The 19,547-nt window shown below is 42.1% G+C and overlaps 1 long non-coding RNA gene across 1 annotated transcript; it reads right to left on the bottom strand.

The window, feature by feature from the left end:
* Positions 1-9,883: 9,883 nt before the first annotated feature.
* Positions 9,884-12,923, bottom strand: LOC134194258 (uncharacterized). Its single transcript, XR_009972177.1, has 3 exons — positions 12,705-12,923; positions 10,701-10,956; positions 9,884-10,214 (listed from the first exon to the last, which is right to left on the bottom strand). It is a non-coding gene; the product is annotated as an uncharacterized LOC134194258 (long non-coding RNA).
* Positions 12,924-19,547: the final 6,624 nt, after the last annotated feature.

Here is a 19,547-nt window from a genome sequence, read left to right as displayed (position 1 = left end):
GAAGTTGTATTGTTGCCTTGATGAAGTCTGTCACGTTAAGCTGTACAGTTAACACAAATGTACAAGGATTGCTTGCTTCCGGGGACTGTTTGGTGTTGGGCAAGTATCTGCATGGAGTTAACTTAATTTGGTTCTCAAACCGTCTAATGGGCGTATTTGGTTTCGGACTGCACAAGGACTTACCATGGTTGCTGAGACTATTAAATTTGGTCTTGGGCAAATAATACTTATTACTGTTTAGATAATTGAAAAAATATACAATGCTAAGATATGAGAGCCTATATTATTATCAGTGAGCATATTGAGACATTACGTTCAATTATCCCACTTAAACTTCAACCGATCGCGAGCTCAATTCAGTATCTGTAACCCTCAGTATATTTGAATGAATGATGATACTTACATATTACGAGATATTTTTGTTATTTAATATTACTATTAACAGCTGTCGCCCCAAAGTGCTTTTGGATGTACAATTTGGGCCTCCTTGTTAAATCTGACCGGCAACTTTGTCCCTAAGCGCAAACCAAGAAGAGGGCCGGGGTGACAGTATATACATAATGTACTGCATGCGTCAACGCTGACATGACCAATGACTGGCTGCTCATGCATGGGGTCAACTTAACGTAATTAGTAAGGGCGGATTTAAAGTGCCCCGTGCTCTTTTCTAGAATAGGCACCAGGTTTAGACAAGAATCTCTTTGTGTCTTGTGAGACAGTGGTAGCTGATCTCCTAACTGTTGTGCAAGCTACGTCTTACTATACCACACGGCCGTTTCAACTATGCGAGTCCGCGCAACTTAGTTGTTGCGCATGCTCAGTTAAAAATGACCGGTTTTTGATCAAGTGACATGAATCGGCGTTTGCACACAGATACTGCAGAAAGCGTAGGCTGTCTTTTAGGGCATGACCACACAATCGGGTAGTGTCGCTATCTGAAGAAGATCTCTGGAAATCTCGAAGGCCTTTGTAGCATGTGAAACGACACATTTCTCGTCCTCCTGTTTTGCCGCATTCTCCGGGTTTTGCGAGGACTTTCGCTGTAATCCAGTTATTTGTGCTTACTAGAATTCAGTTCGTGGGAGATCCTACCGATGTACGCTTCGCCGTAATGGAAGAATCGAGACCCAAAGATGGCGGAGTCAGGTTTGTTTTTTGTTTTTATTCTTACTCACAGCGCATTCTACAGACCTCTACCGCTATCAAAGATGCCAATTGTAGTTTCTACCTTTCGCTTTTTGACTATTGGCCGATGCCGTGTGACCTGTGGCATGACCATCTCTACTGCAGTAATGCTAGTGGTGGGCTCTTGATGTGCTTTTTATAGCTGCTGGCACTGGGAACAGTCATACAAGGGAGACTGATGCAAATGTTCAATGGCACACTTCTTGCACATTAAATGGTTGCATTGGAGTTCAACTGGGATGTTGACAACTTTTCACACAGGGTGCACTTGAACGAGTCAAACAGGTACAGAACTGACTCAAATTGGATGAAATGAGGTAGTTGGATTGCTTGAATAAAGTCTTCTGAACATAGGGCTTCTGGTGTTACTGTTTCTATTTGTTGGATTAGGTCAGTCAATTTGATTGCTGACTGACCTGTGAGAACAAGCTGATTTTTTCAATTTTTGGGTGGTCTTCCTTCTTTCTTCTGTTGCTGACAACTACAGCAGGCGTTGCAGTTTTCTGAGCGTACTATCCATTCTCTGCAGAAAGGTACAAGAATAGAGGCTCCTTGCCTCTTTGTAAATCAATGCATCACTAGATGGCAGCGGACACAGAAATTGGTAGGATGCACAGAAACATTATCTGCTCCAACATCTATCTTGTACAACTGGAGAATCCTGTTTTTGTGGTCTAGACATTTGTACTGATATCCTCTCGATTGAACCTGGGGGCACATAGCCTGCGAAGCTCTCGTACAGAAAGGCTGTGATGTGCCATATCCATAGACTAGACTGACAACAATTGTATACTGGTTAACTGTTTCTGCCTCTTCCTGGAAATCCTGTTTCCGCCCCTGCATGACTAGGAGAATGTTCTACAGTTGTATACACTTGACAGAGGTCACTCATAGTATGCACTTACTCACCGCAAGTAATTAATTCACGATAACTCCTGAATGTATGCAGTCTCACGACAGACCGTCCTTTTTGTTTTTAATTAACGGACGAATTACACCTGTATATATATATAATATATAAAGGAGACAGTTTGACGTACTTTCTGTTTCATTAAAATTTTCCGATGTAGAGCTTTTTCCTCTAGCTAGTACAATGCGAACGAGTGCATGGTATGTACAGTTTGACATACTTTCTGTTTCATTGAAATTTCCGGGTGTAGAGCTTTTTCCTCTAGCTAGTACAATGCGAACAAGTGCATGGTATGTGCGCACTGCATGCTGCTGAACATGTACTGACTACTGCATGTACCAGTGAATAGTCCGTGTGCTATTCATGGTAGGAGAAAGTGAATTGTCCATGGGCGTGGCAAATACTACCAAAAGCAAAAGCAAATTGACCTATACAAATCTAATCGGTCTGTTCATGCAGTAATCATACAAAACTTTATAAATTCTGTTAGTAATTACGCTAGTATACAGGCACATAGCGTGGCATATGGGCTAGCCCGCGCTATAGCGCATCATTTGTAGGCGTGGTCATAAAAATTGTGGTCTTTAAATACGTGTGAAGACCAAAGCTATATATAGTATATATACACGATAAATCGTGGTGTAGGCAACTACGTAATAAGAAACCTATAGCAAAGATACCATATCAGCGAATCTTAAAAACGACAAGTCACTCTAGAAGATTACTTCGATGGTAATATTACCCATTGGGTAGCTACCTAGACTATAATAGAGGACGAGACGTAGATAATTTTGATAGTTTCGGTGTGCGACCTCCCAATTGTGGTGCATCAGTATATGCAGGTATCCAGACCTCTCAACTGTTCTTCTCGCCAAATCGTGAGCCGGTCTTTTGTAAATGAACACACCCATTAAATGAGTAATCGCTTTACCTTTCTGTGCGCGCTAAGGCTTCGCCTCAAACTTTCAAACGTTACTTTTATTGCATAACCCGCCCGGATAGTTCATATGCAAGCAAGCAAAGCCGTCTACGAGAGTCTTGTTCAAAGAATCAGCTATTTCCGAAAAGACGGGGTTGCGCAAAACGACTGACTGAGTGTCTCACGGTAGGCTCGTCGGGAGAAAGGACTGGCAATCGTGAGAAATCGTGAGATCGTGAGACATGCCCGTAAATCGTGAGTCTCATGCCAAAATCTTGAGAGTTTAGAGTCCTGGGTATAATTCTAGTATGGTACAGGATATCAATAGCGTAATGTGTGGTTATTGTGGTATCTACTGTATAGTCCATAGTTGTAAAGGACGTTGTATGCGTGATATTCTTTTCCATTTCATCCAGGTACCGTCATCGGAAAAAGAAAGACGAGTAGGAAGTTTTATGAAGACTTCTAGATGACACCATGTCGTCGTACTGTGTGAGGTGTAAAAGTATAACTCCAGAAGTGAATACTACCGCGGTGCAGACAAATAACAACAGGATAGCCAAGAAATCTGTATGTCCTGTATGTGGAGCCAATAAATCCATATTCATATTCATGAATGCATCGAAGTTTCCCAAAGAGGGTAGGTTTCTGGGATTGATAAAAGTCTGTTTGGTTTGGGCGCTGGCAGCGCTAGCGCTGGTTTGAAGTTGCCCGGCTCTGTTGGTCGATGTAAGGAAAAGATGGTAACAAAGGTGATAAAAGTAGCTTGTACACACTAACTCGCCGAAGAACTTCACAAACCCATCAAACGGCGGTTCCCGACGAGACGTGTGATCGTTGGAGGGGTGGACGATACGTGGTCTGCAGACTTAGTCGATATGCAGTCATTCTCGAAATACAACGACGGATTCAAGTATCTTCTCAACGTCATCGACGTGTTTAGCAAGTACGCATGGTCAATTACTCTACGAGATGAAACGGGTAAAGCCATCGTAGAGGCATTTGAGGCAATACCCAACGAGAGACCCAAGAAACCTATGGGTAGATCGTGGTGGTGAGTTTACAATAGGACCATGGATCGCTGGTTAAAGGAAAATAATATCAACTGGTATTCAACCTACAATGAAGGTAAAGCGGTGGTTGTAGAAAGGTTAACAGGGCTCTGAAAACGAGAATGTGGAACTATTTCTCGGCTAACAACACCTATAGATATATCGACGTTTCGGAAACCCTGTTGAAACGATACAATACCTCCGATCACGGGTCTATGCGAATGACGCCCACCAAAGCCAGAAAAAACAAACCAAATCTCTCGTTTACAATCATCTGTATGGAGAAGAAGAATCGGTAAAACGATTAACATTCAAAGTCGGTGATCGTGTGCAAATTAATAAAAAGAAGACGACCTTTGAGAAAGGATATACACCCAATTGGACCGAAGAAGTCTTCGAGATCGTCGATATACAGAACACCAACCCGGTAAACTACAAGATAAAAAAACTGGGACTGCTAGACTATTGATAGCTCCTTGTGCAAACCAGAGTTACAAAAGTCTTCCCAAGACGTTGTTTGCATCGAGAAAATGATACAAAAAGGGTCGAAGAACGTTGGTCAAACGGAAAGGATATCCTGATGCGTTCAACATTTGGGTGTCTGTTAACAACCTTACCGCCATTGGGTAAGATCTTTGATATTGTTTCATTGTTGCTCGTACTTGATGAGAGTCTTTCGGGTTAGGGTCTTTTGGGTAGTGGGGGCACGCTCGTATTTGATTAGAGTCTTTTGGGGAGGTGGGCACAGCGTTTGGCTGTGGGGGAACAGTGTTGAGTTACTCTTGAAGACCCAATCGTTTGAATACCTTAGATAGAATAAAATCCAACTTGATGAGTTTCCTTTTGTGGAGACTATTAGAATCTGTCGAATTCTTATTGCGACCGTCTTATTCTTATCCTCGGTGAGATCGAATTGTTCCAATTGTTTGTTGATGTGGTATTTGAGGTTGTATTTGGTTGTTTTGACATATTGGGTGTTTGGCCACGCTTTCGGGTTTTCTACGTCGTGGATGCTACCACTTTCCACGCATAAATATTTTGATTCGCACACCTTTCTAAATGTCGCACCACACTCACATTATTAGGTATGGGATCGCTCCATTCCAATTCTGGAGGAGAATGGAGGGCGCAATACTAACATTCGACGTCGTAGTGGATGGTGGCCCTACACTGAGGACAATTGGATAACCTCACGAGGTTCACGGCATGTACCGATTGCGGTATAAATCGTCTGCTTTGTATATACACAACATTCTATATCTACAGTTTTTATTTCTTTAATAGGTCGAAATATTTTCATATATCCGTTTACATAGCTATGGAGGAACTCGAGTCCCTCTTGCATTGATACGACGAAGTCATATCAATGGGGTGGCGCTCGATAGTTTATTGCGCGTTTTGAATCCTCCCACCAAGGTGCTCACATACCTCTTACATACAACTATACCACCAGGAGCATATCAGAGGGACGGCACTCGACTATGGTTTGCGCTTTGTGACATAGATGTTGAAATACCTCATAGAAATACGAGCATGATAGAATCGGCGACGAGGCGCTCGACTCGGCATTGTGTGTTCTGAGACCTTCCTACAAAGATCTGAAAGTGGAGGAATTGTCGTATAAATCCAAGCAGGAAGAAGAGGCAAAAGAGGAGCCGTACGACGAACCTTGGCGTATGCCAGGGATGACAACTCTCGAGCCACCATCCGACAAACGAAAACATATTATAAAATATCCATTCTAGCGACTTAGGAGTGGAATATATTGCACTGTAATTGACACCCGCATGACTAGACTGGTAAATGTGACTGCCCCGATGGTTCAGTCAATTGCTAGCTATTGTGTCTTTCTCTTGTTACACACATTGAGTTTACCAGCGGTGCCTATTAACTGGTAGCAGAGGGTGGTTGTGTTCATGAGCGTGTCATGGCAGAGCTTTACATTAGTGTTCCTAATTCCTGTAATGTTTCCTTCAGGAGACGTCCTCGAATGGTTTCTAAGGTTTGAAATATGCAGTAGGGCCAACAAGTGGAGCAAGGAAACAATGTCACTCAGGTTGCTTACGTTATTGGAAGGTGAGGCTTTTGCGGTGTGGGTGGAATTGTCAGAAGATGTTCAAGAAAATTATGACGCTACGAAACAGTACCTCCTTACTAGGCTGAAGCCTGTAGAGTTTGTGTCTTTGGACAAGTTTCACCGACGCGTGTTACAGCCGGAGGAATCGCCTACAATGTATCTATATCTGCTATGGACACTGTGGATCAAGTTATGCCTAAAATGGATGATACGGTTAGACAGACGTTGTTGTTGCACCAATCTGTTGCCGGATTGTCAATACCAATAAGCTGGCGACTTCGAGCAGCCGGGAAACTCGAGACTTAAATTCCGTCGTGGATTGAGCAAGAATACTGATGACAATCGAGAAGCATTGTTCGAGTACTGCGGCTGTCTGTGATAAGAAGGATGGTACGAATAGATTGCAACAGCTATAAAAACAAGTTGAAACATTATCGGAACAGACTGCACTTCTTACAGCAGACCGCAAACAAGCCAAGTCTTTGAGAGTTAGATGATTTAACTACAATAAAATTGGTCACACACCAGAACGGTCTCTGAGTAGGCAGAATCAACGATGCTATTATTGCGGTCAAATAGATCATTACGCTAGGGACTGTCGTCAGGGAAACGGTCGATGAGCTTCTGCAGGGGCAATGGTATAGTATAGGCGCTGAATGCGTTGTTGTGGCTGCTGTAAACTCTGAAGCAGCCACTATTACGGGCTATGTGGTAGGCGTTGCTAAAACTATGATGTTACACTCGGGATCTTCTGTTTCTCTGTTTCAAAAATATTTGCCTACGAAGGTATCAAAATTTGTGAAGATACGTCCTATTTTATAACGGCGACTTTTGACAGCTTCCAGAAATGAGACTTCTATTCGAGACTATGTTTCTGTTGTGGTGCAGCTGGACAAAGAGAGAATAAGCCACGACTTTGTGGTTTTTGATAAGCTCATTGCTCTGGTGATTTTGGTGTTGACTTTTGCTGCTCACTTGACACTTGACTGCTCACCAACACCTCTCAAGGTAGGAAGCCACAACTGTCAAGCAGCGGCCTGCATTTCTCTGGAGGCAATTAAGGACGTCAGAGGTACCACTCTTGTTATATCCTCAACAAAATAACAAAGATTGTGTGTCGAGAACTTAACAAAAGAACTTCTAAAGATGCCTATCGTCTGCCACTTGTAGATAAAGTACAAGATCGTTTAAACAGATCCACAGTATTGACTAGTCTTGATCTGCGGAAGATATTGGCAAATACCAGTCCATGAGTCAGATCAACAAAAAACTGCGTTTTGCCCTGAGCCAGATTTAGGTCTTTTTCAATTTAAAAGATTGCTGTTTGGACTTACAAGTGCTTCTAGCCTATTTCAGAGACTGATGGACAAACTTTTTCGTAATCTTCCCTTTGTTACTGCTTATATGGACGACCTTATCATTTATTCCGCAAACTTTGAGTTACAAGTGAAGCATTTGCAAGAGTTTTTTTTTGTCGTTTACGGAAGGCTGGTTTTACATGACGAGGACGCGAATGTTGCATTTGGTCAACATGAAGTGAAATATCTTGGACATGTATTTTCGGCCAAGGGAACGCTTCCAAATGAAGATAAAAAGAGATTGTGAAGAATTGAGCCATTTCGAATGATGTAACGGAGCTACGTCGATTTTTAGAGATTGTATCGTATTACCGGAGATAAATTCATTATTTTTCTGACATTGCAGGACGCTACATCAGCTCACACACAAAGGAGTACCCTTCACATTGTCGGCAGAAAGTCAGAAAGCATTTAAACGACTAAAGGAAGCTTGAGTACTGCCCCTGTCTTGGCGAACCAACAGTTTCACGCGAATGCCAGTCAATTTGTGTTGCACACGGGTGCGAGTGAATTTGGATTGGGGTGCGTGCTAGAACAAGATAATCGAGTGGTGGCTTACGCAAGTAGGAGTTTGACCACAGGGGAGAAACACTGCAGTGTGATCCAAAATAAGGGCTTGGCAATAGTATTCGGTTCCAAACAGTTTCGACATTACTTGGACGGTCATTCAAGTTGTATTCTGATCATGCTCCTCTACTATAGTTGTCAGAACAAAAAACGGAAGAAATGCTTTATCGCTGGGCTTTAGCTTTACAGGAGTAGCCGCAGTTGACAGTTGTCGATGGTGTTCTCTGTAGGTGTTATAAGCATAAATCAATGAGTGATGCAATTACAGTTCCAATTCTACCGGATAGTCTCCACCAACAGGCACTGAGGCAAGCCATGATCCTCCTAGTGCTGGAAACCAAGGAAGATTGAAGACGTTGGACAAACTGCAACAGCTAGTTAGCCTATTGGGTTGAAATGAACAACGATATTGAAGTGTGCAGTACTGTCTAGAATGATGTACGTGTCAAGAAACTAAACCTCCTGCACCCAAGAAGGCTCCACTGATTTCAATGCCAATTGGACGCCCATGGCAAATAGTTTCATTTGACATTTTAGAGGTGCCAACTCGTCAAGAGAAAACAAATACCTCTTAGTCATACAATACTATTACCAAGTGGCCAGAATCCATTCCGTTAGAAGACCAAACAGCTTCTAGTATTACATCAGAGCTAGTACAATCATTTTCGACGTTTGCAATTCCTGAGGTCATTCATTCAGATCAAGGCCGAAATTTTGAAAGTTTGTTGTTGCGACAAACATTAGATGCATTTGGCATAGAAAAATCTAGAAGTACAGCTTATCACCCACAAGGAGATGGCACGGTGAAGCGCCTGAATAGATCGTTACATCAAATGCTTCAAATGCTTCAAAAAACAGCATGACTGAGAGTGTCATCTGTCATTGGTATTGTTTGCGTACAGAACAACAGTACATTCTTCTACTGGTATGTCATCATTCGGTCTAATGTTTGGAAGAGCATCTTAAACCAATAGCTTGCAACCAGAAAACAGCGTTTGAGCCTGAACCCTATTAAGCTCATCCTAAACACAAGCTGGCAGAGACACCGTCTGGCTGTCAATACCAGCTGCAGGGAAGTTAGATTCACGATGGGAAGGAGGTTGGGTTGTGCAGTCATTTAAGAGTCCAGTTACGCTAGATTTTGTTGCTGGTCGGAAGAGAAAAATCGTTCATGTAAATAGCATTCGTCGCAGAATTCAAATACAACAAACAGATCACTGCAGCACCAATGGAACAAGCAAGCAATGGTGTCCACCTCCAATTCGCCACCTTATTCTCCCAGAAGATCCACCAAACCAGAGTGTTGCTCGATATCCTCGACGGGTCCGACGTCCACCAGACTGATTGCAATATTAGGCTCGAGGACAAGGCAAGACCTGCATGCCTAGACCCGTACATGTGACTGCCCGGATGGTTCAGTCAATTGCTAGCTATTGAGTCATTCTTTGTGTTCTTATTTTGTAATACACACATTGAGTTTACCAGCGGTGCCTATTACAGACGTACGACTGAGTTCTGCCTGCTATGGAATGTGGTTCTCTCCGTATACGTTTATATGTGCAGTACTTATGCTCGAATTGAGATACGACTCGAACTTACTGATGAATTTGAACAAATGTAAGAAGGTACTTTTCACAAGGTTGAGCTTTTGCATTCCTTGGTTGCATTGATAAAGAGCGGATCATGTGCATTTGCACTAAAATTCTAACATGCAAATGAGACGGTCAAGCTCACTGATCATTTTAGTTAATATTCTTAGAATTACTTACAATTGCTATGTCAATGATGCTGCTCTGTATAGAGAATTAACATTTCATTTCTATACGACTATACTCGTAATTCAGACGTCTAGTTAATAATTAACACGTTGAATTGTATACAATGTTAGGTCCTACACAAATACAGCACTACTAGTAGGTCTATAGCAGTATAGGTCACTCTCCTTAGAAAAACGACTAGGTATAAGCCAACGGTTTAGCATGCAAAATAGAGCTGTTAGCACTAGTGAAACGTTTTCAACATCTGCTTTGGAGCACATACTTAGTAGAAGGGTACCATCAATGCCTATTGTCTATAGCCAGTCTGCCTGCTCCATGCACAACGACAACATCTGCAATCCTCCGCACAACAATCATCATGAATCCGCCTGCATAAACATGATCAAACAGAATCTGATAGTCTCCAACCATAAACTAAAAAATTAGTTAAATATACCTAATATCATTGTCTCATTGTTAGTGCTATAATTTCTTAATTAAAATCAAAAGTGAATGCTAAATAGTTTCTATATATATACATTAATTAACAAAATTTTAGGGTTAGGGTTGTAGGGTATTAAGATTAGATTTACAATTAGGGTTAGTATTAGGCCGCTGTTACGGTATATTAGAGTGGTAGCCTACTGGAAACGGTCTCTCTGTCTCTATCCGCACGTCATTCACGTGACTGAGACGCATTGCTATCGAAATAATAGCGATAAAATGCATTATGCCAAACCCATGCAAGCGGTAGAAGGAAACTATGATAAAAATCACGAATTTCAACATTAATTAATTAACTTAACGCTTGTCAGGTGTACTGTACCCTTTTACTAATTACGCGTTGCACTAGATATACTGATAGCAAAACCAACCTGCTTGGAAGACCGCTACTACCGCATGCCGTACAACGACCACTGCAAGTAGGGCATTTTGTTCATTACGTTGCCGTCCACCATTTCCTTCTTTAGTCTTGATGAAACAATGTATGAAGGCCAACACAATGAACACGAGCCCTGTCACGAGTAAGCCCAAAAACAAAACTTGTTCCATTTTTAATCCGTAGTCATCCAGAATGAGTACTACTACTGCCGACAGCAACAAGGTAACACCTACTATACAAAAATTCATCTACAAAAAAAATCACAATTATTAAAACAAACAATTTAGTCGCAAAGTCTGGCAGGGTTTTCCTTTATAATTAATAGAATTAGGTATCAAAGAATGCTGTTTTGTATACATGTCTATGTATACCGTGTATTTACTTGTCTACAAAATCTAAATAAAATATTTCTATGTTGGTAAAGGATTTTGTTCTTTACATTGTAATTCAACCCTTTAATAGCAACTTCACACTATCTCTTAATTAATTAATTAATAATTAACAATAGAAATATGATATGTAAAATGTCAATCAGTCCGATGTCTACTAAACGTTTGCAGCTTTCGTATGCTAACTAGCTGATTACAATTGCTTGCCTATACACCTTATATTTAATGCAAATAATTGCAATAATTTTTCACAAAAATTAAAAGTGCAGTCTAAGGTCATATTAATAGGTTTTACATTATTATATAAAGTATTTACGCGCATTTAGCTGCATGCCGGTATAAGTTACCAGAAACTTGCTTGGACTCAGGTAACGATACCGGCATGCCGGTATAGCGCGAGGGAGTGCCGGTAATTGTGAGGGAGCAACTACACATGCGCGGCAATTCCACACGAAGCTCAGCTAGAAGAAAAAAGTCGAACAGCCAGAAGGTATCGAGAATGAATCTTCGCGGTGTGGCAGAAGATCATACACAATCGAAAAAGCTAGCGGTACGGGTACTACGCAAGTACGACAATCGAGCTCGGAGGATCAAAACAAAACGAAGGTCGCCATAGAATGTGGAGTGACTCGTCAGTGCGTACAGGATTAGGTCTGAACAAGCAGAAGAACACACAGAGCTGAAAGTTAGGGAAGAGAGAAAGACAGTGAAGAAAAGGAGGATGAAGACAGAAAATCAAACTATAGAGTTGATTGTATAGACTAGGCTACATCTAGATGAGAAAGTATAACGTCGTGGTGTTTATTTATGTTAATATCTAAGAACGGATGCAGCATAGATCTATGGGTCCAGGAAGGTTGGTCAAATCATCTCTCTTTCTCCGGCATGCCCGGTACCGGCATCCTGGTAATCCCCGGCTTAGACCGGCATGCAGCTAAATGCGCGGAATTCGAAATACGGTATTAAGTAGCCAACTACCTAACCATTTGGCGACTTCTCAAAACTCAAAACAGCAGAGGCGTAGCTACCATAGTATTCATGGAGATCACTGGGGGTCCTGAAATCTTAGTAGGTTTTTATCACTTTACTAAAATTATTTAAAACAGTTTTACTACAAGCATAGATGCATGCGCCTTTGTCTGCGTATCTAGGAGCTTTGTGCTATTGCGTTGTTTCATGTTTGATCTCTAGTCTAAGAGAAATGAAGCTATAAACACGATCAAAAATGTCTGCATGCCATATGACATAGATTTCTATTGACTGCATTGACATTCCTATAGCATAGACCAATTGCTTTATACCAGTATGGTAGACTTGCCCACTCAATTGAGCAGTTTATGCATGTATATGTACCACAATCATTAATATAAATAAAGTTGTAAAATCTTTCTAGTGTTCTGTGTGCAAGAGAAAAACATTGTTCTTATTTAATAAGTAATATTATGCTATCCATTATTAATATTAACTTGAACCCTTCAAACTTTATAATTAAAGTATTTAGGTCTGGCTACGCGACCAGATACATGCAGTCACGTGTTACGTACACAAGAAGGCGTTTCGCTAATTTGTGCACATTACAACAGGCAGAAACAAAGCAGTCTACTCACCCTTTCAGCGCTGTCAAAAGCCGTCAACGATTTCGAGCGCTAGAAGTGACGGGAATTCCAATTGTAGTAAATTTCCACGAATAATTGACGAAGTTAAGTGTTCGTCTAGACTCTGATCGTTCCTTGGTAGGTTGCAGAAAGCCTTCTAGCACTTCGAACGTGTCTCTGGGGCGTATACAGACGTAGGGAACACGTACCACAGCACGTGCGTATGTTGTGGCACGGCCGATGATGAGCAATACTGTTGTTTAACATTTCTCTGATTGGACTACAATTTTTGCATCACGAGATCAAAGTACTCCCCCACTGGAAACCTGATTCAATCGGTTTCATGTAGAAAAAATTTATTTGCCTGACTAGAGCGATTTGGGATTAGTAACTCTAGATGACTCACAGTGTGGACCATTATTACACGTGTACTAGCATGTGAGTCTAGAGCCTCACAAGTCTAACGGCGCCATTTCCAAAAATTTTTTGTTGCAAACCAAATTACCAGTTCGGCTTCTAGCTTTCTGACTTTCCAAAATGCAACACTCCTATGTCTATAAGATTATAGGAGTGTTAATTAGTTAATACTATTATTAAGAGAAGAAGCTAACTTCCATGCTATGCCTCATTAAATTACCCTTAGTTAACGGAAAACTTACTTGCACACAGCAAGGTGCATGCAATTGACCCATTCCAAATCTAATTTTCTCAAAAGGACATACCCTATATAGACCAGTAAAGAATTAGATATGTCATTTTTCAAAAGCCAAAAGAAAACTGACAATGTGATTTCCATACAACCAACCTCTCTTGAGCGTCTGCAATTGTAGCCAGTCTAGATCAGTTCATCAAACAGATCAGCTGGTTTGCCAGAAATAAGGGCTTAGAAAAGATTCGTATATTTACCAGCATGGTTTTCTGTTAGGTCTTCTTGCAAAATTGCTGTTGCGTATATAGCCGTCTCTTCTAGCGCTGCTCTACTCTAGCTCTCTGTCGCTTCTCGATATCCCACTCCAAACGACCGGTATGCTGAAGAAAGACACGTTTTATCGTGGCCTGATCTACTGGAACATCCAGCAACTAGACACAATACAATTATTACTACAAGAACGGCTGAAACAGGCACCAGATAGATCTCAGCATGCGCAATTGGACACCAAAATGGCGACTTCCGGCATTGTGACGTTACGTGAAAACGCTCTAAGACAAGGTTTTTAAATTTAAAATATTTTAATACCAATAAGCAGACAAAGAGTAAACAAACATACAGACATATGACTATCAGCACTGAATGTATTGTGTTGTAACAGGTCTCTATAATTCTTTCGCATCAGAGCTAGTCTAAGCAAGTTTTTTGTGAACGCAGTTCAGGTGGTATCGTTTGTGACGCAAGATATACTACTAAAGCTCATACAACCATATAAGTTGCGCACACCACTGGGTACCCACAACTCCGTGATTAGTACTAAATTCTCTTTGTCAACCACAATTCTTGTGTTGTTCTTCGCGTATGCGCTTAAACAGTTTCGAGAACCAAATAAGCCCGAGCTAATTGTCCGAGACCAAATAGTCCCCGGAACGAAATAGTCCCTGTACACCGGACCTTTTCTCTCCCGGAAGTATGACGCGGCGGAAAGGGTCTGGCTACGCGAGACTAGGGAATGCTGGTAGACTGGCATTTCTTGACTGTGCTGACTGATTTATTAATTGCTGCCGTCCAAGTTTGCTTTCCCATTCAGCGTCAAGTCTCACACTGAAAAGCGCATTTGATACAGAGATGGCTAGGTCCGGAAAATCTTGTAGCTGCTTAGAAACTTAAAGCTAGTGCATTTGTTATTGCGGTTAGATTCTGGTTTTGAGCCATTGTTGTCGGTATTACTAAAAGTAGCAGTGCTCAAAATTATAAGATACTTGAAAATCCCGGATTGACTACTCCAACATAACGCAAGCAATAAAATCTAATTAAAAGAACACACCCACAAGCTTTAGGGGATCACTGATTTACGCCACTGGTCTGTTTGGCGACTGTGTTTAATTATAATTAGGGATCCAACGACGCGTTTAGTCGCTGGGAAGGCTCGTCTAGTGCTTTCATTGTCAGTCGATCACGACAATGGACTCCACGAGAAGAATGGCTACCGTCCCGAGGTAGATGAGTACTCTACGACTCAGACGTACGACTGAGTTCTGCCTGCTATGAAATGTGGTCCACTCCCTACACGTATTTAGATATGACTTGAACTTACTGATGAATTCGAACAAATGTAAGAAGGTACGTTTTACTAGGTTGAGCTCCTGCATTCCTTGGTTGCATTGGTACAGAGCGGATCATGTGCATTTGCACTAAAGTTCTGACATGCAAATGCACGGTCACTCTCACTGATCATTTTAGTTAATATTTTTCTGGAATTACTATGTAAATGATGCTTCTCTGCATAGAGAACTAACATTTCATTTTTACGACTATACTCGTCATTCAATGTCTAGTTAATAATTAACACGTTGAATTGTATACAATGTTAGGTCCTACACAAATACCGCACTACTAGTAGGTCTATAACAGTATAGGTCACTCTACTTTAGAAAAGCGACTAGGTATAAGCCAACTGTTTAGCATGCAAAATAGAACTGTAACACTAGTGAAACGTTTTCAACATTTCCTTTAGAACACATACTTAGTAGAAGGGTACCATCACTGCCTATTTTCTGTAGCCAGTCTGCCTGCTCCATACACAACGGCATCATGTACAGTCCTCTGCACGCTAATCATCATGAATTCACCTGCACAAACATTATCAAACAGAATCTGATAGTCTCCAACTTTAAATTAAAAATTAGTTAAATATACCTAATATCATAGTCTCATTGCTAGTGCTATAATTTCCTAATTAAAATCAAAAGTGAATGTTAAATGGTTTCTATATATACATTAATTAACAAAATTTTACAGTTAGGTTTGTAGAGTGTTAAGATTAAATTTAATATTACGGGTTAGAGTTAGTCTGTTGTTACGGTATATTGGAGTGGCAGCCTACTGGAAACGGTCTCTGAATCTATCTGCACGTCAATCACGTGACTGAAACCCATTGCTATCAAAATAATAGCGATAAAATGCATAACGCCAAACCCATGCAGGGCGGTAGATCAAAACTAATTACGCGTTGCACGTAGATAGCAAAACCGACCAGTCTAAGACCGCTATTGGCTTAGGTCTACGCACGATTTCAGTGCCTATCTGGCTGGGGGCTGTGTCCGCGACCGGCTGCTGGGGTTGGAGGCCAAGGATTTTGACGTGGCAACCAGCGACCAGGCCAGCCAGGTCCTAAGCCTTTTTCCCCACGCCGTCCCTATCGGAGTGCAGTTCGGGGTCGTGCTGGTATTGAGCGGCGCGGACCTTCCGTGCGAGGTTGCGACCTTTCGCGCCGACGGCAGCTATCTTGACGGGCGCCACCCGACGAGCGTCCGATTCAGCGATGCGCGGGAAGATGCGCTGCGGCGCGATTTCACGATCAACGGCATGTTCTACGATACCGCCGCGGAGCAGGTCATTGATTATGTCGGCGGCCAACAAGACCTTGCCAAGCGGGCAATCCGGGCCATTGGCGACCCGTTCGCCCGTTTTAGCGAGGATCGCCTGCGCATGATCCGCGCCGTTCGATTTGCCGCTCGGCTGGGAGTTGCCATCGCCCCCGAGACCTTTGCCGCCATCCGCGCCCTGGCGCCAACGCTCAGCACCATCGCCTGGGAACGTATCGGTGATGAGGTCGTCAAGATTCTCACCCAGGGCGGGGCGCAGCGTGGTTTTCAGCTCTTGTCCGAATCTGGCCTGTTAGCCGTCATTCTGCCCGAAATTGAGGCGCTGCGAGGTGTCGAGCAGTCTCCGGATTTTCATCCCGAAGGGGACGTGTTCACCCATACCTTGCTGCTGCTGGCCGAGTTGGACAAGCGGGGGACAGACGACCGACCAAGCGAATCCCTGGCGCTGGGCGCACTGCTGCACGACGTGGCCAAGCCGCAGTGTCAGAGGCGGCAGGGACGGCGCGTCACATTTTATGGCCAAGCGTACGGCAGACTGGCCACCACGACGGCCCACGTCCACTCCCCGGTCAACACGTAATACCCACCCCCAACCATGAGCGGTCCCCATACCAATCTTCCTAGTGTTCTGTGTGCAAGATAAAAATAGTGTTCTCATTTATGAAGTAACATTAATACTATTCATTACAAATTAACTTGAACCCTTTAAAATTTATAATTAAAGTTAATTTTTAGGTCTGGCTACGCGACCAGATACATGCAGTCACGTGATACGTACACAAAAAGGCGTCTCGCTAATTAGTGCAAATTACAGAAGGCGGAAAACAATACAGTCTACTTACCGTTTCAGCGCTGTCAAAAGTCATCAACGATTTCGAGCGCAAGAAGAAACGGGAATTCCAATTGTAGTAAATTTTCACGAATAATTGACAAGGTTAATGATCGTCTAGACTCTGATCGTTTCTTGGCAAGTTGCAGAAGCCTTCTATCAGACGTAGGGAACACGTACCACAGCAGGGCCGTCGGAAGTAAATAAAGAGTGAAGGGGCCTAACGCACGCTAAGGAGGCGTGCTGACATAACGCGTATTAAATGATTAATTAACATTTGTTTATTATCAATTAGGTGATTGAGCAGTGTGCATGTGCACGCCGTGCGAAAATTATTCCAACTTTCATTACAGTGATCACAGTCATCACATTCCAACTAGCCACGTAATAGCAAACTGCAACATGCCTATTTCAACACTGAACACAAGAACAATCTAAATTACCCTGAAATGAAACGTTATTAGCAGGACTAAAAGCGGCTTAGCTGAAGTTTGCGTGCTATGTAGAAGCATCACTTTCAAGAAACGTGCCAAAAACATTAGCTAAGAAGAGCTTACTGACGATGGAAGTTGATTTCCTTGCAAGGGCAGGGCAGGGCACTTGAATGTACGTCTGCTACAACGCAAAGTCTACCTCACTTGAGATCGGCTCCAGTGGGCATGTCCCACTGTAACGAGCAATGCGTCGTCGACCCGACCATCCCGCCATGCTCCCAGACATCTCTAGGAAGAACCCTGCTAGAACCATGCACATCTTTCATTTTAGCTTAATTAAAAATAACTTTCGATTCTTGCACTGCAGTGGCCCTTTAATTATGCAGATGAAAAGTATACAAAAAGCACTAAATGACAAAATGAACAAAATAATAACCAACAAACAAAAAAAATTATTCTTCGTTTTACCCCTACCTCTACCACAAAACGAAATTGTACTTCATCAACATTTATTGTGACAAAAAGTTTAATCTATTCCTCAAAAGGAAGTTCTTTAAATCCTTATTAAAAGGAAAACTCTCATCAATTGGTTTTCACTAATGGCAGACCAAAATAAGTGTTTCCTGCCGCCCACCCGACTCTCTCTTGTAAGAAATCAGAAAATTTCTTTTTGATCAATAATGTTGTGTGCATGCACGACATTATTTTGCATTTGACGCCAAAGATGATAAGTTTAGGTGTGGAAGTCTAATGTGGCTCTACAGGCCTTCTCCCGCAGACTCATCCGAGTCAGCGATCAATTAAAGCCAATTACGAAGCAGATATCAGCGGCGGATACAGGATTTGATAGACGAGGGGACACGAAACCTAGTTTGTGGGCGTGTCCACTAAAAAGTGTACTTTGTTGCCTGCTCTTGAGATGACGACTCAGAAAGAAATCCTGTCAGTGATAACTGTTTGCATTTTGTACAAGCCATGTGTCGAACTTTACCCTGCTTGTACGTGTACGTGTACAGACAGAGCATGCGCACTTGCAGGTATTTGTAGATGCACGGTAATAGGTCAAAATGATTCTATTTATAGTGTTAGGATCCTGTAGACTCAGATTTGAAAATTCTACGTCGGCCTCTGAGTACCAACCAATGTCTGATGGGTCCGTTCACTTAAAAGAAAGTTTTTCCAAACGGGGGGCACGTGCCCCCAGAGCCCCCGTCTGGATCCGCTAGAGGATATAAGACAGCGTGTTACTTCTGGATCTGGTCACAGCGGTGATAGTTTGCCGCCAGGATTTCCCAATAACTAAATCTTCGGACAGGAATATTTAATATTAAAGGTCAAAAAGTTTTAGCTCCAAAAATTTTTTAGACGACTGACTATTATTTTTTAGTTTGGTGACAGGTAACAGAAATACTTTTGGGACTGGCCTAAGTGAAAGTGTGAACTACAAGAGGCTGTTCAAAAATGTCAATATAAATTAAAATTAGCTCAAAATAATGGCAGGACATCGGACAATGCCTGATCAATATTGCTATTTGTCTGGGCAACTGTATCTATGCCTGGACATCCTAGTCCGGTCAATCAATCTGAACTGTAGCCAAGGAAAATTGATTTTGTTAACCATTGTGAGCTTAGAACAAGCTAGAGCAAACTGCCGAGCATGTAACTTTTAGCATGTACATGTGCAAGGCAGTATAGCATATGTCTGCTGCATCACAGATGGTTACAGGTGAAGGTAACACGTTTAGGTCTTTAGAAGTTTTACAATAATTAACAGCTGGTGTTACCATTTTAGGTGTTGTGTTAATTAACATGTGGTTGGGTCCAATTCATTTTGATGGCAATTGTAGGTCTTGAATGCGCCAGCCATCCTTTGAGTGTAGTCCTGCAACAAGGTCACTGCTCATCTCTTCTATTCAATTATAGGAGGCTTTACCCTTGGCACAGTTTCACATACTGATGATAGGTGCCATGGGATATATATCACATAGCTTCCTAACTTGTCGTTTTCTGATGGCTGTGGTTGAGTTCCCAAACATTGATTTATGTTCCTTCAGA

This window comes from Corticium candelabrum, chromosome 18 (assembly GCF_963422355.1).
Source record: "Corticium candelabrum chromosome 18, ooCorCand1.1, whole genome shotgun sequence".
Classification (NCBI taxonomy): Eukaryota; Metazoa; Porifera; class Homoscleromorpha; order Homosclerophorida; family Plakinidae; genus Corticium; species Corticium candelabrum.
This window is presented reverse-complemented; position numbering and strand designations above follow the sequence as displayed.